At 36.6% G+C, this 13,183-nt stretch overlaps 1 long non-coding RNA gene across 5 annotated transcripts; it reads right to left on the minus strand.

Moving 5' to 3' along the window:
* Positions 1–665: 665 nt before the first annotated feature.
* Positions 666–11,540, minus strand: LOC109572737 (uncharacterized). Of its 5 annotated transcripts, XR_011566232.1 has the most exons (6): positions 11,415–11,515; positions 10,963–11,176; positions 4,813–4,924; positions 4,114–4,286; positions 1,216–1,336; positions 666–952 (listed from the first exon to the last, which is right to left on the minus strand). It is a non-coding gene; the product is annotated as an uncharacterized lncRNA (long non-coding RNA). The 5 variants fall into 5 exon arrangements; XR_011566228.1 differs by lacking the exon at positions 4,813–4,924 and having other exon boundaries at positions 4,119–4,286; positions 11,415–11,540; XR_011566227.1 differs by lacking the exon at positions 4,813–4,924 and having other exon boundaries at positions 11,415–11,540.
* Between the last annotated feature and the right edge of the window lie 1,643 nt (positions 11,541–13,183).

Here is a 13,183-nt window from a genome sequence, read left to right on the forward strand (position 1 = left end):
TATAAGACAGAACATAAGAGTCCAAAAGACACTAAATAGACCAGCAATAACAGACGTGAAGAAGGAACTCACTTTCAAACGAACTATTCATCTTAAACTATGCTGTGAACTGCTTTTTCCAGGATTCCAACAAGAAGAAGACATTAAAGGAGAAAAATGGAAACCAAAGCACCAGGTGAGAAGTGCTTTCCCTCCATTTAAAATTGTACATAGAGAAATGAGTTTATAGGAAGATGAAAGTGATTTGTGTCTGTTTTTTTTTCACTTTAATACATAAATAGTATTAACTTTGAAACTGCTTGATGATTTTACAGGAAAGTTATTTTTTAATTTTCCTACTCCAGCTGTTTGAGGAGGTGGATATTAGGGATTTAGATGCTGAGAGGAAAGATTTTTAGAAATTTACCATACTTCTGTGGAAAGCAGTCTTTTCACTTGATCTCATTGTAGATAAACATATGCATGGCATACTTAAGTAACAGGACATAAAGACTGAGAAATGTTAGTAACACCCCCAAAAGAAGAGCTAACTAAATTTTCTTGCAAGTCAGCAGGTAACTTTTAAGACCCTGTATATAAATCCTGCAACAGGACAGCAGGCAGATATGGTTAAGTAAAATTTTATGCACTGACCGGAGATTGAATAGAATTGTCACACAAGGAAGTTCAAAAATCAAGATTACATTTTAACAAATTTTCATTGCAAGTGGTTATTGAGTAACATTTTTGGCAGGAAATGCTCCTTTTAGTTTCAGAATTCAGGGAATGAAATACTCCAAATGCTGGTGAAGGTTTTATCATCAAATTTCATGGGCTTTCCACTCCATTCCTGTTATCCAGCTCCTCATGCTTCCCCTCTGGGTACAAGGATCAGGTCACTTTTCACTTTTTCTCTCAAATGCACTTGGCTCAAAATCAATGACAAATAAATGCCAGCCTGTAGTCTCTTTACCTATATAAGGTTAGATGAAGAGGACATTATCTTTGGGTCTGCATGTTAACCATGTAGCTATCCAAATTGTTGGTAACTAACAGTTTAAGTTTAATGTATTTGAAATGGTGACTTAGTAAACAGAAAATGAAAGAAATGTAATAAGCACTCCTTCTGAAGTGAGCCCAAGTAACTCAAACTGGGCGCCAGAAACCTATTAGAAGCAAATGAATTCTTTGCACATTAGTTAGTTGGTTTTGTATTATTACTTGCAACTCACTTGCCTTTTAAGTTTGATTTGTTCTTAGGCTCTTCTTGGTCGTTAAGAAGTTCTTCATTTTTTTGTGTAGTCAAATCTGTTGGGATTTTTGGTGGGTTTGCTTATCATTACAAACTGAGATATACCTGAAACACATGAATGATGTAATAAGTACTCAAGACCTGTTGTTTTCTGGTCATTGAAAAATAATTTTACTAAAGATATTTAACTCAAATCCATCTAAAGTCAGTTTGATTAATAGTAAAGGCAATAACTAATGTTCTATAAGGAACAGCAGAATTAAACAATATCATGATAACTTCTTGTTAAGGATTTTTTCATGGGGGAAGTATCATTTGAATTTAGCTAAATGGTTTAATCAAAAGTTGAATGTGGGGTGACATGCTGAGGACAAAAAGTGTGATAGGTAAAGAAATCATTATGTTCAGGTTTCTTCTTCTTAACTTACTGCTGCTTCTAAAATGCAAAATGGAGAAGATTGTCACCAAATAATTCAGAATCTAGTGACCAGTATGTAAAAAAATAATAATGAAGGGGAGTGTTAAGCACAATTATAGGGTGTTACGGAATGAATGATAGTTAGCTTGTTACACTTGCATGTTTCTCTTTTGACTTCTTTTGGTATTTTCTGTCTTTCCTTGAGGGCAGGGACTACATCACCCATAATAACTAAAATATCTATGGTTATTTATAACTGGCGTTGTATCTATATGTTCTCTTTTGATATTCACAATGCCCTGTGAGTCAGGTACCATTAAGCCCATTTTTTCAGATGAAAATCCTAAGCAGGAAGGTAAATGCTACAAGACTACACTTCTTGAAAGTAACCCAGGTAGGACATGATCACAGTCTTTTGTTGACTGATGAAATACTGTGTATGCAACAAATGCGTTATCTGTATTTAAATATTCTACAATGTTGTGTACATAGTTCCAGGCTAATACAGTTTTGAAATTATGTGTTCATAATTTGAACATGAAAAATCAAGAGAAGTAGATGAAAACAGAGAACATATCCTGAGGTAAATAAAATACATGAAGATTTTCTTTTTCAACCTTCACATTTCAGTAAAACAGAAATACATGGAAGTGTATAAATGTAAGGATATAATTTGATTCATTTTCATAGTGATCACACCAATATATCCAGCACAGATCAAGAACAGAACATTAACAGCATCCCAAAGCCTTACTCCTGCCCACTCCCTTTCACTGTCCTCTCCTAAGAGTGCCACCGTCTTAACTGCTTACACCGTGGATTCATTTTATCTGTCATTAACTCTCTCTTACCAAACATGATATTGTCCACCTTCCATGTTAGTTATTCTGGTGCAGGTGTTGTTCAGGGTTTGGTTTGCATTTTTTTGATGAGTAAAGAAGCCAGACATCTTAAATATTTACCAGCCATTTAGACATTCTCTCTTGTGATGAGCATACTCAAATATTTTGCATAATAATAATTATTTTTTTGGCCAAGTCCACATGGAATCTTAGTTCCCCAACCAGGAATCAAGCACATGCCTCCTACAGTGGGAATGCAGAGTCTTAACTACTGGATTGCCACAGAAGTCCTTCAACTTTCTATTGAGTTGCTTGACTTTGTCTTACTGATTTGTAGAAGTATACATACATTAGAATACAAGTTTTTTGTTTTATATATAGTAAATATCTTCTTTCACTCTGTGGGTTGCCTTTTTACTTCTGAAAATGTATTTTTTAAGTGGGTCAATTTTCATTTCTTTATCATTTTATATTCTTATGAATGGAATAAGACATCAGATAATGATGTGTGTCCTGTCTAAGAAATCACTGGCTACTCTAGCCAAATAAGTGCTTCACAACACTTTATTTTTAAAGCTCTGTTTTATCTTTCACGTATATTTAATGCATTTGGAATAGATTTTTTGCCTCTGGTCTACAATGGAGGTTCATATATAAGTTTTCCAAAGAGTTGTCCAATTTACACATCATTTATTGGAAAGATCATCTTTTCCCCAATTCTATGTACTCTCTGTTTCATTTGTCATAAATATCAGATACTGTGGGTTTCCCTGGTGGTTCAATGGTAAAGAATCCACCTGACAATACAGGAAATGCGTGTGTAATCTCTGAGTTGGAAAGATTCCCTGGAGACGGAAATGGCAACCCATTCCAGGATTCTTGCCTGGGAAATACCATGGACAAAGGAGCCTGGTGGGCTATAGAACATGGGCTTGCAAAGAGCCAGACATGATTTAGTGACTAAACAACAACAATTAGATGACTATATATGTCTGGGTCTATTTCTTACTTATTTCATCATATTTATCTATTTGCTTATCCTTAAATCAGTATCACATTGTATTACTTAGTTTATATCTGGATAGCAAGTCTTCAGTTTATTACTTTGACATTTTTAGAGTCAACTTGTCATTTTCCAGAATTAAAAATTTTTTTAAACTGCTTTAAGTTATATCAGATTTGTATAAAGTCTAAAAAGTAGCTTGGAAAGTATTGGCATCTTTATGCTTTTTCCTATTTATAATCTAATATATCTTTCCACTTTAATTTTTCAAATATGTTTTGTAGATTTCAGTGAAGAAGTTTTATGTATCTTTATGTATCTGTTTATTCCTATGGATTTTTTTTTTTAATTTATGGAGGGTATTGCAAACAGTACTTTCAAGTTTATATTTTACATTTAATTATTGAAGATATATATATATATATATGTGTGTGTGTGTATATATATGTACACCCCTTACCAGGTTTGCTCTATTAACAACTTGCATTAGTATGGTACATTTGTAATAATTATTAAATCAAATTTGATACATGGTTCATAACTGAAATCTACAGTTTATTCAGATTTCCTTAGTTTTTATTTAAAGTCTTTTTCTGCTTAAGTATCCCATCCAACATACATTACATTTTTTTTTTGTTTCTTCTTAGGCTTCTATCACCTGGCAGCTTCTCAGAATTTACTTGTTTCTGATGGTCTTGATTATCTTGAGGTGTGTTGATTGAGTATTTCATAGAATTACCCTCAATCAAAATTTGTCTGATGTTTTTCTCATTATTAGATGGGTTATGAATTCTGGGGAGGAAGATCACAAAGGTAAAATGTCATTTTAATTATATCATGTTAAATATATATAGTATCTGTCACCCCCTTCTCCTCCTGCCCTCAATCTTTCCCAGCATCAGGGTCTTTTCCAATGAGTCTGCTCTTCACATCAGGTGGCCAAAGTATTGGAGCTTCAGCTTTAGCATCAGTCCTTCCAATGAATATTTAGGGTTGATTTCCTTTAGGATTGACTGGTTTGACCTCCTTCCTATCCAAAGGACCCTCAAGGGTCCTTCAGCACCGCAGCTTGAAAGCATCAGTTCTTTGATGCTCAGCCTGCTTTATGGTCCAACTCTCACATCTCTACATGACTACTGGAAAAACCATAGCTTTGACTATGTGGACCTTTGTGAACAAAGTGATGTCTCTGCTTTTTAAAACACTGTCTAAGTTTTTGAAAAGTTTATCCATGTCCTTTTGTGGTTTAGTAGCTCAATTCTTTTTATGGCTGAAAAATATTGTAGTATAAATGTCATTTTTTTAAACATTTACCTACCAAAGGCGTCTTGGTTGTTTTCAATTTTTTGTGATTACAAGTAAGGAGATTATAAACATTTTCATGCATATTTCTGTGTGGATATGTGTTTTAGAAGAAGTTGGGTGAATACCTAGAAACACAAGTGTTGGATTATATGGTAAGCATATCTTTAGTTTTGTAAGAAACTGTCATGCAAAGTAACTACACCATTTTACATTATCATTAGCAATGAATGAGGGCTCCTGTTTTTGGCCACATTCTCACCAGCATTTAGTACTGTAATTTTTTTAAACCACTCCAATAATTCTGTAGTAGAATTTCACTATTGTTTTAATTTTCAGTTTCCAGATTACAAGAGATTTTGTGCATTTTTTCCTGTGCTCATTTACCATTTGTATCAATATATCTTCTTCAATGAGGTGTCTGTTTAGACTTTAGCCTAATTTTTAATTAAGTTGTCTGTTTTCTCATTAAAAAAAAAATGTTTTGGATACAAGTCTTCTTTGGTCTAAATGTTCATGACCCCCTCCAAATTCATATATTAAAATCCTAACTCCCAAAAGTTATGGTATGAGCAGACGGGGACTTTGGGAGGTGTTCAGATCATGAGGGTAGAGCTCTGATGCATGGGATTAGCACACTAAAGAAAGATCCACAAAGAATTTGGCCCCATCACCATAAGAAAATACAATGAGAAGTCAACAAACCACAAAAGGCCCTCACCCAATCATGCTGGCACCCTAATCTTGCACTTCCACTTTCAGAACTGTGAGAAATATATTTCAGTTGTTTATAAGCCACCCAGTATGTGGTATTTTGTTAAAGCAGCCTGAAAGAACTAAGAAAAAAGTCCTACCTTACATACATATTTTACAAATATGTTCTTCCAATCTGTGGCTTGTCCTTATAGTCTTTAAAAATTGTCTTTCACAAAACAAAAGTTTTTAATTTTAATGATGTCCAACTCTTCCATTTTTTTTTTCATTCATGGATCATACTTTTTGTATTGTATCTAATGGCTCATCACCAATCCCAAGATTACCTAGATTTCCTCTTATTTTTTCTAGAAGTTTTACAGCTCTGCATTTTTTTACTGATCTGTAAATCCATTTGAGTCAATTTTGTGAAAGTTAGATGTCTGTTAATTTTTTTAGCATATTGATGTTTTGAAAGGTTAATAACAACCCCCTTACTCCCAAATTTATATCTACCTGGAACCTTAGACATGATCTTACTTAGAAATAGGGTCTTTGCAATAAGAATCTCAGGATGAAATCATCCTGGGTTAGGGTTAAGGATACCAGAAACTGATGTCCTTAAAGAATAGAATAGGACAAACAGAGACAGAGTAGAACAGCATATGAAGATGGAGGCAGATGTTACAGTGATGCATCTACAAATCAAGGAATGCCAAGATTTACTGGAAACCATTAGAAGCTTGGAGAGAAGGAACCAACACTGCTGTCACCTTGACTTAGGAGAAACTTGTATACAGGTCAAGAAATAACAGAGTGAGACATGAAAAAACAGACTGATTCAAAATTGGGAAAAGAGTATGACAAGGGTGTATACTGTACACCCTGCTTATTTAACTTATATGCAGAGTACGTCATGTGAAATGCTAGCTTGGATGAATCACAACCTAGAATCAAGACTGCTGGGAGAAATATCAACAACCTAAGATATGCTGATGATACCACTCTAATGGTAGCAAGTGAAGAGGAACTAAAGAGCCTTTTAATGAGGGTAAAAGAGGAGAGTGAAAAAGCTGGCTTAAGACTCAATGTTCAACAAACTAAAATCATGGCATCTGGTTCCATCACTTCACAGCAGATTCAGTTCAGTTCAGTCACTCAATAGTGTCCGACTCTTTGCGACCCCATGGACTGTAGCACGCCAGGTCTCCCTGTCTAGCACCAACTCCCAGAGTTTACTCAAACTCATGTCCATTGAGTCAGTGATGCCATCCAACCATCTCATCCTCTGTTGTCCCCTTCTCCTCCGGCCTTCAATCTTTCCCAACATCAGGGTCGTTTCAAATGAGTAGGGGAGAAAGTGGAAGCAGTGATAGATTTTCTTTTCTTGGGCTCCAAAATCACTGTAGATGGTGACTTCAGCCATGAAGTTAAAAGACACTTGCTCCTCAGAGGGAAAGCTACAACAAACCTAGACAGCATACTAAAAGGAGAGACAACACTTTGCTAACAAGGGTCTGTACAGTCAAAGCTATGGTTTATCCAGTAGTCATGTATGGCTGTGAGAGTTGGCCCATAAAGAAGGTTGAGCACTTAAGAATTGATGCTTTTGAGCTGTGGTGTTGGAGAAGACTCTTGAGAGTTGCTTGAACTGTGAAGAGATCAAATCAGTCAATTCTAAAGGAAATCAACTTCAAATGTTCTTTGGAAGGACTGATACTGAAGCTGAAGCTCCAATACTTTGGTCACCTGACCCAAAGAGCCGACTATTGAAAAAGATCCTGATGCTGGGAAAGATTGGAGGCAGAAGAAGGGGCAAACAGAGAATGAGATGGTTAGATAGTGTCACTGACTCAATGGACAGGAATTTGAGCAAACTATGGGAAACAATGGAGAACACAGAAGCCTGTTGTCCCACAGTCCATGGGGTCACAGAGAGTTGGACATGACTTAGCAACTGAAAAATAACAATAACAACAACTTCTAGATGTAAAAATATTCTATTGTTTTAATCAATCAAGTGTGTAATAGTTTCTTATGGCATCCCTAGGAAAGTAATTAGACACCCAAGTATCACAACCACCTCATTTGTTATAAAGACTTTTTTCTTTTTTGAATTGTTTTTGCATGAAGCTAAAGGAAACTGGAATTAAGTCATTGTCCTTCCACCACATGAGCTAGGCCTCTGGTAAAGTCTTTTCCCCTGGACAGAAGGTCTTTTTATGGAAAATGCACTGGCCTTATCTTAAAATGGAGACTTTCCTCTTTTCTTGCAAAAGATTAGGAGGTGATTTTTTTGGCTCTTCATCATGAGAACCTGGTGGAATTTCTGCTGGTGAAACCTATGGAATATCATGATCTTCCCTAAGACTGAGGCCCTGAGTAGTTTGTCACCTATCTAGGTCACACCTAGCTTCCAGAAATTTATTGAAATTACCATTACTCATTTTAGTAGGTTAATTTATATTGTAACTTTTGAATTTGATAAATATTTGTTGATTAGGTATTATATAGCAGAAACTATTTATCAATGGTGAATAAGATAGGAGGGTTCATTTTCTAATGGGGAAAGACAGGGAAATAAAAAGATAATTATAAAACAGAGAGATAAGTGCTATGATAAGGGTAAGTCTAGGGTAGTATGAGGGCTTCCCCAGTGGCTCGGTGGTAAAGAATCTGCCTGCAATGCAGGAGATGTGGGTTCGACCTCAGGGTTGGGAAGATCCCCTGGAGGAGGTTATAGCAATCAACTCCAGTATTCTTGCCTGGAAAATCCCATGGATGGAGGAATCTGGCAGGCTCCAGTCCATAGCTTTGCAAAGAGTAGGACAGGACTGAAGTGACTGAGCAGGCACGTATAGGGTAATATGAAAGTACATTTCTCTTGATTCATACTGGGTTTTATTTTCATATTATCCATATAGGATAAAGCACAAAAATAATGAGACAGCCTTATTGGGAGAAAATGTGACGATTTTCTGCAATTTAACAACTCCAGCAGATGTTGTCCAAATTACCTGGCAGAAGATCCAAGATTCTTTGCCACAAAATATTGGCACATATACTGTAAATATGGAGAAAAGATTCTTCCACCATACACAGATCGGCTGCACTGCAAGGCCATTTAACCCAATTCCTCATTCATGACTATCCAAGAGGTGACATTTGAAGATGAAGCCAGCTACAAATGTTTATTTAATGTGTTCCCACATGGAAGCCATGGAGGACAAATCTGCCTTACCATTATAAGTATATAAATGTTTCAGTTCAGTTCAATCACTCAGTCGTGTCTGACTCTTTGCGACCCCATGAATCGCAGCACGCCAGGCCTCCCTGTCCATCACCAACTCCTGGAGTTCACTCACACTCAAGTCCATCGAGTCAGTGATGCCATCCAGCCATCTCATCCTCTGTCATCCCCTTCTCCTCCTGCCCCCAATCCCTTCCACCATCAGGGTCCCTCCAATGAGTCAACTCTTCACGTGAGGTGGCCAAAGTACTGGAGTTTCAGCTTTAGCATCATTCCTTCCAAAGAAATCCCAGGGCTGATCTCCTTTAGAAGGGACTGATTGGATCTCCTTGCAGTCTTCTCCAACATCACAGTTCAAAAGCATCAATTCTTTGGCACTCAGCTTTCTTCACAGTCCAACTCTCAGATCCATACATGACCACTGGAAAAACCATAGCCTTGACTAGACGGACCTTTGTTGGCAAAGTAATGTCTCTGCTTTTGAATATGCTATCTAGGTTGGTCATGACTTTCTTTTCAAGGAGTAAGCATCTTCTAATTTCATGGATGCAATCACCATCTGCAGTGATTTTGGAGCCCAGAAAAATAAAGTCTGACACTGTTTCCACTGTTTCCCCATCTATTTCCCATGAAGTGATGGGACCGGATGCCATGATCTTAGTTTTCTGAATGTTGAGCTTTAAGCCAACTTTTTCACTCTCCTCTTTCACTTTCACCAAGAGGCTTTTTAGTTCCTCTTCGCTTTCTGCCATAAGGGTGGTGTCATCTGCATATCTGAGGTTATTGATATTTCTCCCGGCAATCTTGATTCCAGCTTGTGCTTCTTTCAGCCCAGAGTTTCTCATGATGTACTCTGCATATAAGTTAAATACGCAGGGTGACAGTATACAGCCTTGACATATTCTTTTTCCTATTTGGAACCAGTCTGTTGTTCCATGTCCGGTTCTAACTTTTGCTTCCTGACCTGCATGTAGGTTTCTCAAGAGGCAGGTCAGGAGGTCTGGTATTCCCATCTCTTTCAGAATTTTCCACGGTTTCTTGTGATCCACACAGTCAAAGGCTTTGGCATAGTCAATATGGTAGAAATAGATGTTTTTCTGTTTATGTGGGGTCAAAATTGTGAGGATTTGGTCTTTGATGGTTAAGACCCAGAGAAAGAATTTTAGAGAAGAAAAGACTATAATGGAGCCATTCAGGCTAAGTCTTTTATTATATGGAAGAAAAAACAGAAGTCAATGATGATTACATAATTCGCCCATTTTTACACAGTGCAAGACCAGGCATAGCATTTAGGTCTTCTGCCCTCTCATCTAACATTTTTTTTTTTTGTACTAGATTGCACTGGCTTCAATCCATTGGATAAATCTCATGAGTGGCATGACAGTTTTCACTGGGAAAGAGACAAAAAGAAAAAGAAATAGTAGAGAAGAAGAAAGGAGAAAAAAGATGCTAAGAGAATAAGAATTTCCCAATCTTCAAACTGACAAAACATTGAAGGAATAGTGATAGTGTCATAGTGTTACTTCATTATGTTACTATAAATTTAAAGTATTAGGGGTGTGTATAATGTAATTTTTTATAATGGAAGAAGAATGATTTTTAAAAATATTTTGCCTAAGTTATGAAACATAGGTAGAAATCTCTCATAGAAAATGCTACTAAAAATTGTTCTTAAAAATTTCTATTTCATTTTGCACAAAAGTTGATCAAATATTAAATATGCTCCTTGAAAATGAGAATCTACTTAGCATCACAAATAAAGATAAAGATTGCAGAGGAAATTGAGCAATGAGCAAATGAAGATATTATTATTCCTGCATTATAGTGTCAAAACTTTAACATTTGACTATTAAAAATGCTAACAATAAAATTCTAATTAATTTTAAATTTAAGTATTCAGAATGTGATTTAAGGTTGACTGGAAGTGGAGATCCTGATTGTTCCTCTCAGATTGAAGGATAGTGGATATAGGAGATGGAATTGGGAGGTTTTGTAATATGTGAGGAGAGCTATTTGTGAGAGAGAGAGAGAGGGACATCTTTTCAACATTTTGTTTTCTATAAAAATTTTTGGAAAGTCCATCTTTAACACCATAGAAATCTAAGGTGACTTTTTAATATTTAATTTTGTTTATCTCTCTTTTTGCCTCAGCTGTATCTGAATTAAGAACTGAACTCCAGTCCAACCTTGACTCTGAAAATTTTATGAGATTTATTTACTCACCTGTAGGAAACCTGCTCCTCAAATATCTCTTTTCCCATTACAAGTCTTGATCAATGCTCCAGAGGAAGCATGCTTGCTTCCTTGCTCTGAATCCCAAATGCACAGTTACTATCACTAAAATGTATAATGTTTCCTTGGAGATTGTGAGGTCCCTAAGACCAGCACCTGATCGTGCACATGGATCATCTTCTAAGGAATGAAGAGAAGATCATCCCTGTATTAGTTGAACAAGAAATATAAGTATAAGTAATAAACAACAAGGGGGACTATTACCTTTAAAAATCCACTCCCAGAAGTGTTTGCATAGTCATTAGTTTCTAAAAAATCTAAATCAGGATCATATACACATACATATGGTTAAAAGAATCAAATAATGAAGCTATGATCTACCCCAGCCCTGCTTCCAGGGGAAACTGCTCTTACGTGGCAAATTTTTAATTGATCTCTCTTACGTGTGTTCCACTGAACTTCTGCCACAGTTGGTGAAGATTAGGCTCCTTCAACTTTTGTTCCTCCCAGTATAGTTCCTTTCCTTTCAGTACAGTTCTTTTGCTGCTTACCTCTGCAACCTTTAGCAACATGGTTAAACCTGGTTTTTTTGTTTGTTTAATTTACCATAGAAACTCTTTCTTAGCTACACTTCTCTCCACCCACCTTTGTTTCAAGGTTTGTCAACTGTACCTTCTCTTTCAAAGCCATAGTTAAACAGAGCGTAATTTTCCTAAAGAATTAAAATAATGATTTAAATATATCTAAATATGTTTTTGTAAATTTATTCATTTTAATTGGAGGCTAATTGCTTTACAATATTGTAGCGGTTTTGCCATACATTGACACGAATCAGCCACGGGTGTACATGTGTTCCCCATCCTGAACCCCCCTCCCACCTCCCTCCCCATACCATCCCTCTGGGTCATCCCAGGGCACCAGCCCCAAGCATCCTGTATCATGCATCGAACCTGGACTGGCGATGCATTTCACATATGATAATATACATGTTTCAACGTCATTCTCCCAAATCATCCCGTCCTCGCCCTCTCCCACAGAGTCCAAAAGACTGTTCTATACATCTGTGCCTCTTTTGCTGTCTCACATATAGGGTTATCATTACTATCTTTCTAAATTCCATAAATATACATTAGTACACTGTACTGGTGTTTTTCTTTCTGGCTTACTTCACTCTGTATAATAGGCTCTAGTTTCATCCACCTCATTAGAACTGATTCAAATGTATTTTTTTAATGGCTGAGTAATATTCCATTGTGTATATGTACCACAGCTTTCTTATACATTTGTCTGCTGATGGACATCTAGGTTGCTTCCATGTCCTGGCTATTATAAACAGTGCTGCGATGAACACTGGGGTACATGTGTCTCTTTCAATTCTGGTTTCCTTGGTGTGTATGCCCAGCAGTGGGATTGCTGGATCATAAGGCAGTTCTATTTCCAGTTTTTTAAGGAATCTCCACACTGTTCTCCATAGTGGCTGTACTAGTTTGCATTCCCACCAACAGTGTAAGAGGGTTCCTTTTTCTCCACACCCTCTCCAGCATTTATTGCTTGTAGACTTTTGGATAGCAGCCATTCTGGCTGGCGTGAAATAGTACCTCATTGTGGTTTTGATTTGCATTTCTCTGATAATGAGTGATGTTGAGCATCTTTTCATGTGTTTGTTACCCATCCGTATGTCTTCTTTGGAGAAATGTCTGTTCTTTGGCCCATTTTTTGATTGGGTCGTTTATTTTTCTGGAATTGAGCTGCAGGAGCTGCTTGTGTATTTTTGAGATGAATTCTTTGTCAGTTGCTTCGTTTGCTATTATTTTCTCCCATTCCGAAGGCTGTCTTTTCACCTTGCTTATAGTTTCCTTCGTTGTGCAAAAGCTTTTAAGTTTAATTAGGTCCCATTTGTTTATTTTTGCTCTTATTTCCATTACTCTTGGAAGTGGGTCATAGAGGATCCTGCTGTGATTTATGTCGGATAGTGTTTTGCCTATGTTTTCCTCTAGGAGTTTTATAGTTTCTGGTCTTAATTTTAGATCTTTAATCCACTTTGAATTTATTTTTATGTATGGTGTTAGAAAGTGTTCTAGTTTCATTCTTTTACAAGTGGTTAACCAGTTTTCCCAGCACCACTTCTTAAAGAGATTGTCTTTCCTCCATTGTATATTCTTGCCTCCTTGTCAAAGATAAGGTGTCCATAGGTGCGTGGATTTATCTCTGG

Source organism: Bos indicus, chromosome 1 (genome assembly GCF_029378745.1).
Source record: "Bos indicus isolate NIAB-ARS_2022 breed Sahiwal x Tharparkar chromosome 1, NIAB-ARS_B.indTharparkar_mat_pri_1.0, whole genome shotgun sequence".
Classification (NCBI taxonomy): domain Eukaryota; kingdom Metazoa; phylum Chordata; class Mammalia; order Artiodactyla; family Bovidae; genus Bos; species Bos indicus.